Below are 17,643 nucleotides of genomic sequence, written 5' to 3' on the forward strand. Positions count from 1 at the left end.
AGGACAGATGAAAAACCACTGCAGTACTTGTGTCTACCTTGGATGGGGGGGGGGGGGTACTCTGCACACTTACACTGCATAACTGCTCCTTGCCTTGCTTGGACACATCCAGAGTCACTAAGTGGGGGATTGGGGTGCAGCAAGTATGTCACAATTAAATGTCTCTGGCTGAAGGTGATGGCCCTGATACATTTGTCATACCTCTCAGCCTCAGAGCAAGAAATCTGGACAAAGCCATAAACAGAAGTGGACAAAGGCCCAAAAATAAGGATAATTTTTAAATATTGGTTTTATAAACTTAGGAAGATAATAGAATAGTAGGTCTTGCATTAGTATAAATTTTCTGAAGGGTATGAAATCTGAAACTCAAATGTCTATCATTATTTTCTAACTTCAATCTTTAATGATTTGCCACTAATTTGTCAGAAAACCACAATTTTATGAAAAACTGACCAAAAATGTGATGCAAAAATATAAAATACCCAAACAATACAGTTGGGAACCTGTCAAAGAAGGGACACTTTTAATATTAGTACTGTTAACTTGAGCAGCTGACAAAATAAGAGAATCTACATGCATTTATGAAATTAAAAGTTATCTATAACTGATCATTACAATTATTTATTAATTGTAAACCCTCCACATTTTCTTCCAAATTTGCCATTTTGCGGAGGCATTATTAGGGGGAGAACAAAATTTTGAGCCAAAATCAGGGACAGTTGAGAGGATTGGATATATCTAATTCTATAAAGTGATTTATTTGAGCATACCTCTCATCCTCTTAGCACAGGAAATTTGGACAAGGCCAAATATATTGGGGGGACATACGAACAGTACTAAAAGATGCTCTTGTATAAACATAGTCAGTTGACAGAACAACAGGTCTTGCTTTGGCATGCATTTTTCTGAAGAGTATGAAGTCTGAAACTCAATGTCTGTCATTATTTAGTGACTTCATTCCTAAATGATTTGCCAGAAAACCACAAATGTTATGAGGAACAAACCAAAACTAAGAAGCAAAAATCTATTCATTCTGCAAAAATCTGTACAGTTAAGAGGTATAGTTCAGCCGAGGCTGTCTGAGTTTGCTGCCCTTCCCCTCCTCACAAAATCATGATCGAATGGGGCCTCCCCCCTGCAGCTATTCCAATGTACCATGACATGGCTATTTTACCACATTTACCATAAACACTGTAATGTGCATACTGCTTTACTTCTATGATGATTTGGATTTCATTTAAAAGTTTTATTTTACATTTTACAGCACACACACTAATAGAAATATGCTAAACAGAGCAATGCCGTCTCACAATGAAAATAGACTTAGCATTAAAACTTCTCTGCCCTTGAAACTCACATTCATTGAAACAGCATTGAAACCCACATTCAAAGACAATACATCTGGCCAGTAGCAGATAAAGATTAACATTGGGCTGTTTTCAAATCATAGGCCCCTTGCACAGGAAACATACATGTGTTCTTTGATACACCTTCCTGATTGTATTAAATTATATTCCTCGTATAATACAGTACAGCTGTTAGAGGGCATTTTAAATTTATTGTTTTGAACATTTTTCCAGTAAACAATAAAACAAAATGTATGCACTAATAATGACAAAACTGCCCAATTCAGAACATTTCCATCAAAAAAGTCTACTCAAATGTCTACAATCCACCAGTATCAGTAAATATGCACAATTTCTGCAGAAGTAAAACTCATCTAAATAATTCCACATTAAAGAGATCTATAACTAATGAAGAGGTTGCTGCTAGCAAATAACTTTATATTTCATTGTTTTATCTACAAATAAAGTGCCTGTTGCCATTGAAGAATAAATTGCCTATGTTGCAATAAAACATTGGTAAGCTAGTAATATTGCAATAGGGACTGATAACAGGTTCATCGTTACTAGGTATCTCCACCAAAGAGGACATTCTCAGGATTGCAGCATCCACCCCCTTTAAAAGTACAACACTTAAGCAATGCATTTATATACTATGGGAGTAGAACCCACAGCCTTTTGCATAAAAAGCAAGTACACTACCTGTTGTGCTATTAAAAATACATTCAGACTCAGCATAAGCAGCATTAAACTTCTCTTCAAGCTCTCAGTTCCTTGTAAAATCCACTTGACACTCAACTGTATCTCTCAACTTTGAAGCACAAGAAATCTGGAAAAAGCCAAAATTTATTGGGTGGGGGGGACAAAAGCTTAAAAGTAGGGACACATTTTAAACATTGCTTGTATAATCTTGGAAAGTTGTTAGAATAAAATGCCACATTACCACCATGCATTTCACTGCCAAGTCTTGAACCCTGGACCCTGTGCACTACAGTCAGAGAAACACACCACTATGCCAAGTCAGCTGTTTCTTGAAAGACAGCTAGACTGAAACTTAAATGGCTGTCATTTAGCGAATTCAGTTCTCACCATAACTCTCAACCTCTTAGCACAAAACACCTACACAAAGCCAATAATGGGGGAATACAGCTCCCTAAACATATTCAGTGAATTCAGTTTTTACCATAGCTCTCATCCTCTCAGCACAAAAAAACTTGAACAAAGCCAATAATGGAGGAATACAGCTCCAAAAATAAAGAAAAATTTCAAATATTAATGTTATAAACAGAACATTGCTAGAGTAAAAGGTTTTGTGTTACCATGTACTTTCTGAAGAATCTGAAGTATGAAATTCAAATGCCTGTCATTATTCAAAATCTATAAAACCACAAATATGAGGCAACATTTAAACACATGGTGGTGGGTAGGGAATTCAAGCTGTTGCTACCTGTTTGCAAGGTGCAGGGTTTGAGTCTAGCTACCTGGTTTATTTAACAGGGGCATTTTACACACAGATACACACACACACACGTTAGCAATTGTAACACCTGAATCCTAATCTATTGTATGTTATCTTTGATGTTTAGAGGACATGCAACAAATAAATTGTAATACCTATATATGTAGTCCATGAATACCTGAGCCTTTGGTATCTACAGACAACATGCCTCTTTTCTTTATTGTAGTTTCCAAAATAAAACAAGAAAAGTAAAATAATTTTCAGTACCACATAAATTCTATTTTACTATACTGCAGTTTGCATATTGTATTAATTTTATATATTAACCAGATTAATCCACTGGACACAATCATCTCTTTATGGTGGTATTTTAAGATCACCATTTCATTATATAACTTGCTTACAGGCATACCAGTGGCAGAAATGGAAAAAGAATTAAACCTTGAACTATGTGAAAAAAATAGTAGTACCCTACAGAATTAATCAATTTATATTATCTACATGTAGAAGACAATACTGCTTTGCCTGAAGAAAAAACAGAAACTCTGTTTACATTTCAGCTGATGAATGGAGTGACTTATTAGCTTAACAGTCAAATCACAAAAAAGACTGAGACTATGTTAAGCTATGTAGAGTATAAACAGTTCTGATGGCAATATACAATATTACAGATTGACATCATGATCTATCTAGTGCAGATTTCACTGCTGCATTCGAGAGTACTGCAAAAAAAAATACATTGACATCTTTACAGAGCTGAGTCCAGCACCTGTCTCAGTTTAATAACTTCACTTGTTAAAAAAGTGACTGTGACTGTCCATCTTTTTCTCCTTTATGAAGAAAGGAACTCTTTCTTCCTCTCTGTCTGATTCGGTGATTGCAGCTGCTCGTAAGCAAGCCAGCAAGGCAAAAGGCAAGCAAGCGGAAAAACCAAAGTTGTTTATGGAACTTCAACTTTCCCACCAACAATAGTGTACCATCTGTAGCACAAGTAATCAAAGTACTGTGCTTAGTGTGCTACAGGCTACTACTACTGGCTGTTTCTCACTCTCTTTTTTGACAAGAGAGTGAGAACCAATCAGTAGCAATCCAGCCGTCCACATCACGTATGTGACTGCAGACATGGCAGTTCGAACCCCCTTCTACTTTACTGTGTGGATAAACCGCATAGACTTCTGGGCATCACACTGATGCCCTCTCTCATATCTGGACTGCTTGTAAAGCAGTCTAGATTTACAGAAACTTTCACTAATTAAAAAAAAAAAAAAAAAAAACGAAACTTGATGACCATGCGCAGTTCAAGTTCTGGGGCTTTGCGAGTTGGTCGGACTTGTTTAGAGCACATTAGCATAACAAACAAAATATTTAAATACATGTTTTTTTTTATTCAAATGTAAATTTCCAAACTTCAATCTTTTTGCTGGGAGGGCTGCAGTCCTGCAGTCGGATGGCACGAGCTGCCACTGGATATCACTAAACATCTGTTTTTGGTTAAAATAAACAAATAAATAAATGACAGACACTATGCCTTCCATTTGGGCATGTGTATTATGGATTGGTGAAAATATTCAGCTCAGGTGTTTATTTATTCTTTTAAATAAAGACATTTTTTTCTTAAAAGAAAAAATAAATAACTACCCAGTGACCCTATGTAATATGGTGTAGCTTCATCTTGCCTTTCCATGATTCATTGGGAAAACAATGAGTAGAAAGCCTGGGAATATTAAATCATGTAGTATGGATTGTTCTGGTTATGAATTAATGGTTCAAAATGTAATAGCAGGATGAGTTAACATAATGTAAGTATGTTTTATAATATGCTGGCAGGTAGCCATATCAAGGGAGAGGGGTAACTGTTTTACAGGGAAGCAACTTACCCTCATGATTTGCTCCGTCTGAAGTATGGCATTATCATCTAGTATGTATTTCAGTGAAATAAATTAGAACATTTGTTACTCTGGCTAGCCATTGCATAAAGCAAAATTGAAACATCCCTGATTCCCTAGAATGTCTTTATCTTTACCCAATATTTTTTTGTCTGCCCAGTGCTCAGTCTAGCTTTACAGGACAAGTGTGCATTTGCATGAAATAAGTTGGAAAATTGTTTTCTTTGTGGCTGTTTGTGTATGATTACACTGCAACTGTCCCTGAGTTTATGGAGTGTTCATGGTTTTGCCTCATATTTTGGCCTCACAGAATTTGCGATTTACTGGCAAATCTTTAAAGATTGCATTCACTAAAAGGGGGCATGGGGCTAGCTTTGTATGAAATCAACTTATCATCTTGTCATTTGCTCAGTTTACAGTCAGTAATGAAGTATGCTGGAATACTTAATTTCTGGGAATGGTTTTGTGAAACCATGTTGAAACTGTTCCTGATTTTGAAAAATGTTTCTGACTACTTCATATTTTTGGTCTGTGTCTCATTTTTTCTTATAAATCACTGAGGACTGATGTCACTAAACTGGGGTGTAGATACTGATTGTGGATGAAAACAACTTAACTTCTTGTTCATTGCTGAAATTACAATCTGGCTCTACAGGATTAGTATGCATTTGTATGAGGTAAGTTGGAACACTTACTTTCTGGGTATTGTTTTGTGAAACTAAATTGATGAATGGAATGCCCCTGACCTTGCCTCATATTTGTGGCCAGTGCCACATAAATATAGCAGTTTTCTGGCAAATCACAGAGGATTTCAGCAATTAAACTGGGTGAAGGACTGGCTATGGATGAAAGTAATTTATCCTCATGTTTGCTCAGTTTACAATCTGGCTTTACAAGACTATTATGCTTTTGTATGAAATAAGTTGTAATACTTACACTAAATTTTGGTTTGCTGGCTTTGGATAAAAGCAACTTACAATCTTGCTGTTTGTCCAATATACAGTCTGACAGCTAGCTATACAGGAAGATTGTGCATTCATATGAAATAAGTTGGAATACTTACTTTTTGGATACTGTTTGTGCGAAACTAAGTAGAACATTTCACTGATTTTGCTGTATATCTCTAACATCTGCCACTTCATGATCTGTTCCTGAAAAAAATGCAGTTATCTGCCAAATCTCTGAGGACTATAGTCATTAAATAATTACAAGCATTTCTGTTTTCCACCTTATCCTCCCCATAAAATGCATTACAATGCAATCACGTTTATTCTATCAATTGTCTAAGCTTATAACAGAAATGTTTAAAATATCTCCCTTTTTGGGGCAATTGTCATTATTATTATTATTATTATTATTATTAATTATAATAATAATAATAATTTTGTCCTTATTCTTATTCTAAAAAGCAGCAAGAGATTATTTTTACCACAATCTGATGAACGGTACATAGTAAATTGGTTATAACTTCTAGGTGGGTGTGGGAGTTGTCTGTGGTTTAAAGTCACTTACTTTCTTATTTTGTCAAGTTAAGCAGTTTGACTTTGCAAGGCTAGTATGCACCTGTATAAATATGTTAGAATTATTAGACTACTATGTCCTTGGTTGAAACAAATATGAAATACATTATTGCATCCATAAACTCTTCCATCATGGTCAGACACTTGAGGTGTATACAGGCAACAACAGTGCCATAATTGTCAGGTGCAGGGGTTGTCTGTGGATGAGAATCACTTACACTGCTGTATTTATCAACTTAAATAGCTATTAATCTTGCTTTGTAAGACTAGTGTACATTTGTATAAAACATCTTGGAATACTTTGCTTTGGCCATTTTTTCACAATCAGACATTTGAGATGCATTTTTAAGTGGTTGTAATTGATGGGTATGGACATTGGGGATTATAATGACAGCAGTATGAATGGTCATAAATGAGAAAGATGAATCCAAAATATACATACATACACATATTTCAAGCATGGGCATTAATGCCTTTCTAACTTGCCAATATACCAAAACACTTGTTCCCATAATAAGTGTCCAGGCTGTTCTTAAAATTATCTGAACTAGTACTTGATTTAATGTAATTTGGTAGTCTGTTCCATCCATCAACTACTCTGTCAGAGAACCAATTACTATACTTCTCATTGCTATAGAATCATCTACATAGGTTGTCTGATTACTCTCTAGTACTTTTTGATAACCCCAAACATTCCCAGAGGTAGTCGTCGCCTTATATACGTGAATAAGATCTCCTCTTAGATATCTATAAGGGACATTGTACAAGTTCAGCTATTTTAGACTTTCATAATAACTTACATTTTCACATCCATTGATGCCCTTGTTATATTTCCACTGTACTCTTTCCAGTTTACTCATACTTGTTTTCTTATAGTGTTTCCATATTGTTATTCCATACTCAAGTTTGGGTCTAATGTAACGTCATCATTTTTGATTTCCTAGACTTTATCAATCTTTCTATACAACCTATAGTTCTATAACTATCATAAACCAATTAGTTGATATAATTAGAAAAGCTCATAGCTGGATCTACTCATATACCCAGGTCCTTAAATGAGTCTACAGTTTCAATCAGTGTGTGTGGGCTGTATGAAGTATCACCTTTCAATTTATGTCTCCTAAATCTCATATGCTTAGTTTTTGCTGTATTTATCAGTATATTACTCTCCTGTGCCCAAATGGTCAATTTAGTCAACTTATTTTGCAGACATACCTTATCTGTATAATATGTAATCAGTGTACACAATTTCAGGTCATCTGCATATAGAATGTAGAACACTTCAGATGAAAAAGATAGGTCTGAAAGATAAAATCTAAACTAGTAAGAGCCTAGGACAGAGCCCTGTTGGACACCCTGACTGTACCCAAGAATTTTACCTGTCCAGTTGCTGGATGATAATTGCCATGTCCTATTTGTAAACCATGCAGCTATCCATCTTGTCAAGAGTACATCGGTACTTAGTTGTTCTAATTTATTGGTCAGTGTTTGTGTATGATCCTGTGAAATGCTGAAGTTAAATCTATATAAATTACATCACAGCACAACTTTTCATTCATGTTTGTTATTATATTGTTACAAAACATCATGTCACAGGTGGTAATATTGCTATTTTCAATATATGCATGCTGATATATGGTTTCAAGTCCCAGCCTATCCAATTCTGACAATAACTTATTCAATATTACCTTCTCCATTATTTTTCCACAATATGACAGTAGACTTAAGGGTCTATATGACTCAGGATTTGTCCTAATCCCCTTTCCTTTAAAGACAGGTTTAATAAATGCATGTCTCCAATCTTGAGGAATATCCCCATATTTATATGACCTAGTGAATAATAGATATAATGGTACCATAAGTTCTTGCTGAAGTGTTCTCAGGTCATTGTTACTAATTCTGTCTCCTCTCTGTGCTTTGTCTGATTCCAGTTTGCGCAGTTCTTTTTCAATATAATCTAATTTGATTCCAGTATCTGAGGTAACTTGAATGTCACTAGAGGAAATTATCGCCCTTTTTAGTGGAGTCAAACTGTTTTGCATAAGATTTTGTAAATATATCTATATCTGTTGTGTCTGAGAATAAATATTAGAATCTCTACACAGTTTATCAATTTGTAAGTCTTTACTCCTTCCACATCTTATGTATCTATAAAAAGGTTTCCGATTATGCTCAATATCTTTATATAAATTTTCTTCAGATTTTTCATCTTGTCTCACACTATGCTTAATCTGTTTGTTCAGCTTGTTTATTTCAATTTTCTAAGTTGTAGTTTGACCTCTCTTCCATTTCTTATATTTTCTGCCACTTACCTTAATCAGGTATCTTGTTCTTATGGAAATATATCCCCCCTGATGGTGTATGCCTAGATCATGACCTTAAACATTTTTTTTATTTTTTGCACTCAGTTTCTCTTTCAAAACTTACCACATTCCATCTGCAGTTTTTCCACCGAACACCTCACTCCAGTAAGTTTTTCATAATGATTGTTTTGTTTCCATATAATCTATAATTAACCTTCTGTGCATTGGTTTAGATTTCAGCTTGGCAGAATTATCTAGTAACAAATTAACCTTTATAACCCCATGATCACTGCACATCAACAGTGGTAAAACTTGACTTGAAGTAACAGTAATTTATTTAGGAACACAAACAATGTCTAGTATATTCTGTTCCCTGGTATTTTTTTTTTTTTTTTTTTTTTGCAATCTGAAGCAATTGTTGTTCCTGAATATTTACTGTTAATAATTTCCTTACCAATGTTGTTGAATCAGTATTATTCCAGTCTCTTTCTGGTAAATTTAAGTCTGCAGCTAATATTATTCTTCCTTCCTGTGTTTTATGCAAGAAATATATGAGTTCCTTTAGGTCATCTGCATTTGACTTTGCTGGTCTATGCACTCAAACAATTGCTATATGTTCCAGGGTTGTCGTTATTGTCACAGTCACACAATCTATACTATTGGTGTTATCACTGAGCATGTGATAATCACAGGTCTCATAACTATCTTTAATCCCTCTCATAACACCACCACCTGATTTTTTGTTAGAATGGCTGTTATAGTAAAAATATTTACACCCTGACAGAATTGGTTTCCACTCATTGATCTTTAACCATGTTTCACAAACAATAACAACATCAATCTTGTGGAAACGTAGCAAAATTTCCAATAAAAAAAAAATCTTTATTATTAATGCTTCTAGTATTAACAACCATCAGATATGCATCAAATGTGAACTGTCAGATTTTCAACCTGGCAAAAATCCTGCCTAGTGTTTGTTAAATATTGCAAAATAATCTGCTGCGAAAATTCTCTTCCCTGATCTTGACAAATGCACGCCATCCTGTCTGAACACATGTGGCCAAAACTAGGCTAAAATGCTCTACACATTTTCATTTTTTAAAACAAGACATTTTTCCATGTAGGTACTTACCCAAAAAAATCTTTTCATTCAGGGTGACTTGACTATCCTTTCTATAGGTGATTTGTGAAAAATACACCATAACACCAGTACAAGCTATACTATCTAAGATGGATGTCAGTTCCCTACTAACAATCAGAGTCCTTGCAGATGAGATCATTTGTACTGACATGAATAAAAACAGATCTGTACTTCCTTACATTAAGGCATTCCAAAACTTGTCTCATGTCTTCTGTTTTTGCTCCTGGCGAGCCTGACACTATTCGATGTTCATTATCTTCTCTGCAAATATAAGTATCAGTTCCTCTAATAATTGAATCTCCAATTACAAAAATATCTTTGCTGACCAGCTCTGAAGAATCTTCAACTTCTAATACAGTAATATCTGCTCTATCGACAGTTACAAAGGATAGATCTTCATCACCATTAGTCTTATTAATCCTACTGGTTTCCTTGTGTATTAAATTCTCATTCATCTGGCACTGTAAATCCACAGCTTGAGCCATGTAGCCAACATCTGTCTTTCTTCTTTTTTCTTACAGTAATGTTCTTCAATCCTTCCTTTTCACCTGACCCTTGCCTCTTTTTTCTACCTTGTATTTTGGAAAAAATTATGCCTTTTTTCCTGTAGACTGAAGGTTTTCTGCTAGGAAAATACTATCATTCCCTTTAACCTGTATGCTACATAACAAAGCAATGTCCTTTTTAGTACACATTCTTTTTACTTTAGAAAAATGAATCAGTTTCTTTTTCTTCCTTATTATTTATTGTGAACTTCTTCTTTTCTTTCTTTTTTTGTTTCCTCCTAAATAATCCAGGTCCTCAGATTGCTGAGTACTTGCATCCAGAATTCCAAAGTTGTCAGGGGCATTGTCTTGTTTCATAGAGGTTGCGTGATATTTGCAGACAATAGATGCATCATTTCCTAAATGTGTTCTGTTTGTTCTTTGCCTAACATAATTTATCTCACCAGTCCAGCCATTAATGTATGATACAACAGTTCTCCAAGCCATGCAAATTTCACAAATGCAATCATCATTAAGTCTAAATTTACATCTAACAATAGTAAGCAAATCATTCAACTTTTGACACAATATTTGTGCATTAGCAAATCCTTAATCGCATACTCATTTAAGGAATCCATATTCAGCTTCAAATGAATAAAATATTGCAAAAGAAAAGAATAATCAAAATCAATAACCACAGAATTCAAAGAGAACTTAAATCAACTTCTATGACAAAAAAAACACACAAGCAGTATACAACTAAATACTAAAGTAAGTACAGTAAAGTTGTTCTGACCATACAAGTTCTGCAAGCCAGACAAAACCTGTAATTCCTTCATGGATTGTAGCTTCTGCTCACTGTCACTTGCATTTGCACTTCATTTTAATAGTAAAGATCAGTAAATCACAAACCAAGGTAGGATTGTTTAGATATTCTCTGGATTTTCCTCTCTGCAGTCTGTGGGAATTTATAGTTGTCTAGGTCCCTTGGGATGGCTAGAGCTTTCCTGTCTAAAACCTATCCCTTTCTAACAACCAAATTAAAGGTAAAACAACAAAATGTGAATCAAAGTAAATCTTGTTCACAAGCTATGCATTCCTATCTACAGTGAAAATCAGTGATAACAAATAAAATAAAAATTAAAATAAGGCTTCTATTACCAGTAACTCAACAATAAATGACAAGCCAAGGCAGGTTTGTTTAGATATGTGCTTTTATGGGCGGTGTCAAGAAAATGTATTTGGAAGTTGTAGGCCCATGGCTTTAAAACTGCCCTGGGCCCAAAGTTCACTTAATCCACTGCTGTTCTTAGTGTGCACAGAAACTTTAGAACTGAAACTCACCCTGCTATTGAAGCCAAGATCACCCCTCTAAGTAACTTTACTTGACACATGGTATGGGATATCATAAAACAAAAGGTGAAAAATGGGGGAGAGGAGATATGGCATAAAGATAGAAAGGAGCGGTAAGAGAAAAGGGCAAGATGCAAGGAAATAGTGTGCGGCTTGGAGATGAGAGGAATAGTGTGGAAAGTTGAACTGCTTGTTGGTCAGGACATTGGACAAAAAGAATTGTGAATGCAAAAAAGTAATTTGCAGAAATTAGAAGTAGCAGTATCGATAACCCAAGAAATATATTAGTGTTAGCCTTTTAAAGTGAATGGACGGTGGTAAACATTTTAATAAATATTGTTTACTAGTGCTGTTCTGCTGTCTTCCTCTTTGTATCTTTGCATACTGTAATATACTCTGTCACTGTGATGTCATATGTATTTATTTACTATATTACAAAGGTATGTCAAATAAATGGAATTCCTTCCCAGTTCACTTGTGGTTAGACTCAAACGTAGGGAATGAATATACCCCCTGTGGATCCCCAGGCAAATCTAGACTTGCAAATGCATAAAGACTCCAGTACTTAAGCTAACTCCTTCTGGGAGCATCTTAAAATCTCCCTATCAGTTTTTAATATTTGATTTCTCAGCCTTCAGCATTTGCTCACTAAACAACCTCCTCCCCAGCTATTTGTTCTTTTCCTCTTGCCTCCGCTTTTCTCCCAGACTTTCAGGATTTACTAAATGCTAATCCCCCTTTCTCTTATGAACCATTTTCACTCCTATATTTTGCATAAGGCAAAAGAATACATCTGTGGTAACCAAACAGCCATGACTTTTCTTTTTCTAGCTTTATTCTTGCAGTATTTTCTCTTCCAAAATATGTCTGTACTACCCCCTCGTACAGCATTTATAACTTGCAGCATTCAGCTCTCCTTGTATATGGGTATTTTAAATATTGTTTTCTTATGTATATATTATGTTTTTTTTCTGTCTGCAAAATTGATTTAGTTGTGGAGATTTTCTCCCAGAAAAAAAAAAAAACTTGAAAATTTGTCATTGCAAAATCAGTCTTTCCTGATAAATTAATGTTAAATAAATAAAAATAAATACAAATTCTTGTGATACGACATATTGTAACATAATATTTCATCTTTACTTTTAGAGCTAGATCAATCCTGAAAAGGGCCTCCTGGTAAACACATTGAAAACTAAATTAAATAACTAATAAAATAACAAAAATAAGGAGCAGCAGAAAGTGGATCAGATAGGCAGTAACTGGAGGACAGGCACTGGGGTTAGGAGAAGGTGTGAAAGGTAGATGAAAAAACTTAAAAATCAAGAGATAATCAGGATGTAAAAGACAGAAAAAAATGCTATGCAGAAAAAAGAAAAAGTAGAAAAAAGGAGGAAAGAGGAGAGGGGAGACAATGGAAAAATGGTGTCAGCTCTCCAACAGAAGGTACTTGTCAGTTAAAGCATAACACAGATGAACAGAGGCCTTAGAATACATCAGCTACATAGACATAGGTGTGTCTTAAACCTTTATTCAAAAAGGCTGAAGCCCTCCAGTCACATGACTCACAACCTCAGATTGCACATTCTCCTACCACTGTAGAGCACTATATATTGACTATGTGACACATAGTGCAGAAAGGAAGACCACTAAGAGTGAGGCAGACTTGGGCATGACTGGGAGAACAGGAAGAAGAAGATGAGTGGGAGATGCGGAAATATCACCCAGATGTATCCATGCAGTAAAGAAGACTAGAGCATTCTGGGGAAGCCATAAAGAGAGAAAGGCCTAGGTGCTGCAGTACTCAGTCATGATAATAATTATATGGGCATTTTGGAGGGACAGAAAAAAAGTTCAGTGGATGAGGAAACAGGTCCATATCTATCCCTTGCTAGCACATACCAGAAACTCATGAGACTGCTCACAAAGTGCAAAAACACTCTCTACATGATCATCAGTAAGGGCACTGATTCATTGCCACAAAGAACCACAGAGGAAGACAATGGAAAGGACCAATATATAAGCTGGTGGGTACAAAGAAGTGGGGAGTACATCAGCATTCCCCAAACTGCTGCCAATGCCAAACTATGTCAGCATTCCCAAAAGTGGTACCAATGATAAAGTATATCAGCTTTCCCAAATCTGCTGCCAATTAATTCATCAAGCTAGGAAGGAGGAGGAGTTAGACTAGCAATGACATGGGGACTAGTAGAAGGAGCATGGGCATAACAAAGTTGGATGTTGGAGAAAGATAGGGACAGAATATGAACTGTGCAGTAGTACCAAGAAGTATGTCACTCTTCATGGGAAGTGATACTGAAACAAAAGATTAGAAAATTATAGGAGAACACAAGTATATTTAGCAAGGTGAAGAAGGAATCTCCATCATTGTCTGAGTACTGAATATTCTACTCCAAATACATATAAAAAAGTCATTGTAGAATGGCAAGAAAACAGAAATAGAAATTATTAGAAAGAGCCAGAAATTCTACAGAATATTACTTATGTTTTGTAATAATAAGTGTTTCAGTAACACTTGTGAATAGTAATGCATTGTAAATATATTACTGGTCTACTACATAACTAATATGTAAATATAACTGAATGATATTACAAATATATGCACTCATTTTACAACTACATACATTAATTTCAAGTGCACACAATGTCTTCATATGCTGATAAGAACTCTGTAATAATCCATTTTTGAGGGATGCCACAAAATATAATCCTGTGAAAAAAACACTCAGATTCACAATGTTATGAGAACTATTTAAAGAATACATTTTTATGTGATATAATTATTTTTGGGAAATGATGCGATCATATTTGACTTGAAGTCACCTGTTTGCTAAAATAAACAAAGCAGAAAAGAGTAACAGACTAGGGGAAGAAAAACAGCTCAACTGCTGAGCATTGTTCCAAGTAATATCTGTGAGAAGAAAACACAAAATTTACATGCAGTAATCTCTATAAATATTAAGTATCAAGTATTTTAGATTAGGTTGTTATTATGCACACAAAAGAAAATTCTGAAACTGGTATGCAAGATCTGTAAAATGTATAGCCTATTTCTGAGTTTAGATGTACAGATAATAGTTATTACCAAAATACAGGACCTGCAGTCTCTAAATTGTGTCTTCTTTAAAGACCCTTTTATTTGAATACTCCAGGCATTGTGTAAGGATGCATTGAGTTAACTTGTGAATTTCTTCACTTAGTCAGATGAAATATGAGGGAGAAACCAGTCCTGCCTTGGCCAAGAGGAAGGCACCAGCAAGACCTCTGAAGGGTCCTTCTTGATGTTGTGAATGACCTTGGACAGAAGAGGAGGGGGGTGGAAAGGTATAAAGGAACATTCCCTTCCAAGGAAAATACATGTCTTCCACTTTCCAAGTCAAAGGACATGGGACTCTGCAACGGAACTGAGGGAGACAGAAAAAAGGAGCCAATCCCAAAGCTTAGAGGTTAATCCCTTATTTGAATATTCCTGAAAGATTCATGAGGGTTTACCATCTCAGCAGCTTATGGAACCTCATTCTTAGTTAAAAGGTTTTATTTTTATTTTGAACTTCTAACAAACAAAAAATAACATCACACTATGAGCTACAGCTATAAAACTATATTTAAAAAACACTTTCACTTGAGCTTCATCAGGTCCATCTAATATGAGTGGTTTACACGCTGATCATTGAAAATGTCTGCTTTTTTCCCAATATCTTTATTTGGAATTACATGAAGAAATATCAAAAAACTTCTTCAATGTGTGATGAGTGTAAGTACATAGAGAATGCTTTGTTTATAACACATTGAAAAATTAACAGAAAAAAATAAAACAACTATGCACACTGTGTGACAAGTGCCATAACATGAGTTCATTTAATACAATAATAAAAGTACATACCAGTATGGTCTCAGAGATAAAAATGAAAGAAAAAACAAGACTTTAGCAATAAAACTTCTCTTTGTTAACTCAGCTTAACATGTAGATGTGTCTAGTTGAAATTATTGGTGTATGTGGTCAAAAAATGTTGTCCACAATTGTGAGTAATAAGAGCATTTTCTTTATTTGCTAACTATTAATTTTTGAGCTGTTCCATATTTAATCACCATATGATTTAATAGACCTGTCAAGCCAGTTTTGTGAGTTATATAGCTTCATCAATGAAAAAGGGGTAATTAGGATATGTAGTTTTTGTTTAGAATGACCCATAGTGGAAATGTTTAAAGTTGTGAATTTCCAAGACACAGTAATCTTTTTCTACACCATTTTTTCAAGTTTGGCCCTTAGTGAGCACCATAACTTATATGAACATTTATACCTCCAGAATATATGCAAAATGTCAGCTCTTTGGTCTTGACAGTATAGACAATTAGGAGAAGATGTGGAATAATATTTATTAAGTTTGGCAGGAGTTAAATGGGGGTTATTAACTATCACTATTATGAATTGGGTATACATGGATTTTTTAAAAGGGATTAGTTTTAAAGAAAGCTGACAATTCTGGTTACATTGAATTGCAGTTTGCATCTTGGACCAATAGTCTGAGTATAGGATATTATATTGATATTTAATGACTGAAATTCATTTATACATGTTTGTTAGCATTTTCTTTTTAAGTGTAAACCTTTTCCATAACTCCTTGCAGAGACTTATATTATTAGCATCATCTATTTTTGGATCTTCTAACAGGGTTAATGCCATTTTTTGAATCACCCTTAGTATAACTAGATAGCTTTTAAGAAGGTTTAATGCAATTCTGAGATCATTACTAAAATATGTTTATAATAATAAATATCTAATATTATCATTTCTCTGATTAATATCTGGGGATATCCTGTTCAATCATTGGCCAAATCTGGTAAGCTTTTTTTTTGGGTCATGCCAAAAAATATACTGAAAATGTTCAAAGTGTCATTTAACTTAATTCCAGACTCTGGAAAGTAATTAATTAAGTTATAGTTTGGGTTTAAAGGAAAATAGATGATTTAGTTTTTAATTAGAAATGTTTGAAAATGTTTTCTGTAGAATGCTGAATTTTGGATAGATCAGTATTAGGTAAAGTAAAGTAAAAGTTTAAATCATCAGCAAAGGCCATTAGAGTAAGCTTTATATTATTTACTGTAGGAAGATAGTGAAAATTATTTGGACTATAAGAAGGAAGGGCGGTTCTATATAGATATTAAATAAATATGGAGATAATGGGCAACCTTGTCTTGCTCCAATAATAATTTTTATTGGAGGAGAAGCAGTTTTGTTAATATATTAATACATTAGTGTCTTTCCATAAATAATTTTAATTGAGTTAATAAAAGTTTGAGATAGAACAAAATGCAGCATTATAGAAAAAAGTAATATAGGTTGAGTCTATCAAAAGCTTTGGAAGCATCAAAAGCAAGTGTGAATATCAAATTATTATTTTGACTACATAGAGAAATCACGGTGTCCAGAGTTAATGTATGGTCACAGGTTTGTATACCCTGAAGAAAATCTGATTGGTTAGGTGAAATTATACTTTGTAGTAATGGTTTCAATCTGTTTGCCAATAATGATGTAAATATTTTAATGTCCAAGTTTATAAGGGAAATTGGTCTATAATTTGATGGGTCTTTAGTGTCAGAATTTTCCTTTGGAATAAAGATTTTTTTTTTAGAATTATTTAAATACAGGTCTATTATACCATTTTCTTTAATGGGTCTTTTGTGTCAGAATTTTCCTTTGGAATAAAGATTTTTTTTTAGAATTATTTAAATACAGGTCTATTATACCATTTTCTTTAATGTAATTGAATAGATGCAATAAGATGTTTGAAATTTTTTGACTAAAAGTTTTATAAAAAGCTTCTGTATATCCATCAGGTCCAGGGGCTTTGCCCACCTTAAGATTATTTATTATGTATAGTATTTCTTGTAAAGTGAAAGGAGCTGTAAGAAGATCCTGCTGACTTCGGTTAAGTTTGGGAAAAACTAACTGGTTTAGAAATTGATCTTTTTTTCCTTGAGAAGTACATGACAAGTTTGCTCTCCATATGTTTGAGAATAGATTTGTTGAAAAATCTGAATAATCTCAGTATTTAAGATGTAAGTCTTATTTTGATATATGATTTTGATTATTAATGGAGAAGCTTTGTTAATGTTAATCATTCTTGCTAGTAT

The sequence above is a fragment of the Protopterus annectens genome, chromosome 4.part0, assembly GCF_019279795.1.
Source record: "Protopterus annectens isolate FY-2018-M chromosome 4.part0, PAN1.0, whole genome shotgun sequence".
In the NCBI taxonomy this organism is placed as follows: Eukaryota; Metazoa; Chordata; order Ceratodontiformes; family Protopteridae; genus Protopterus; species Protopterus annectens.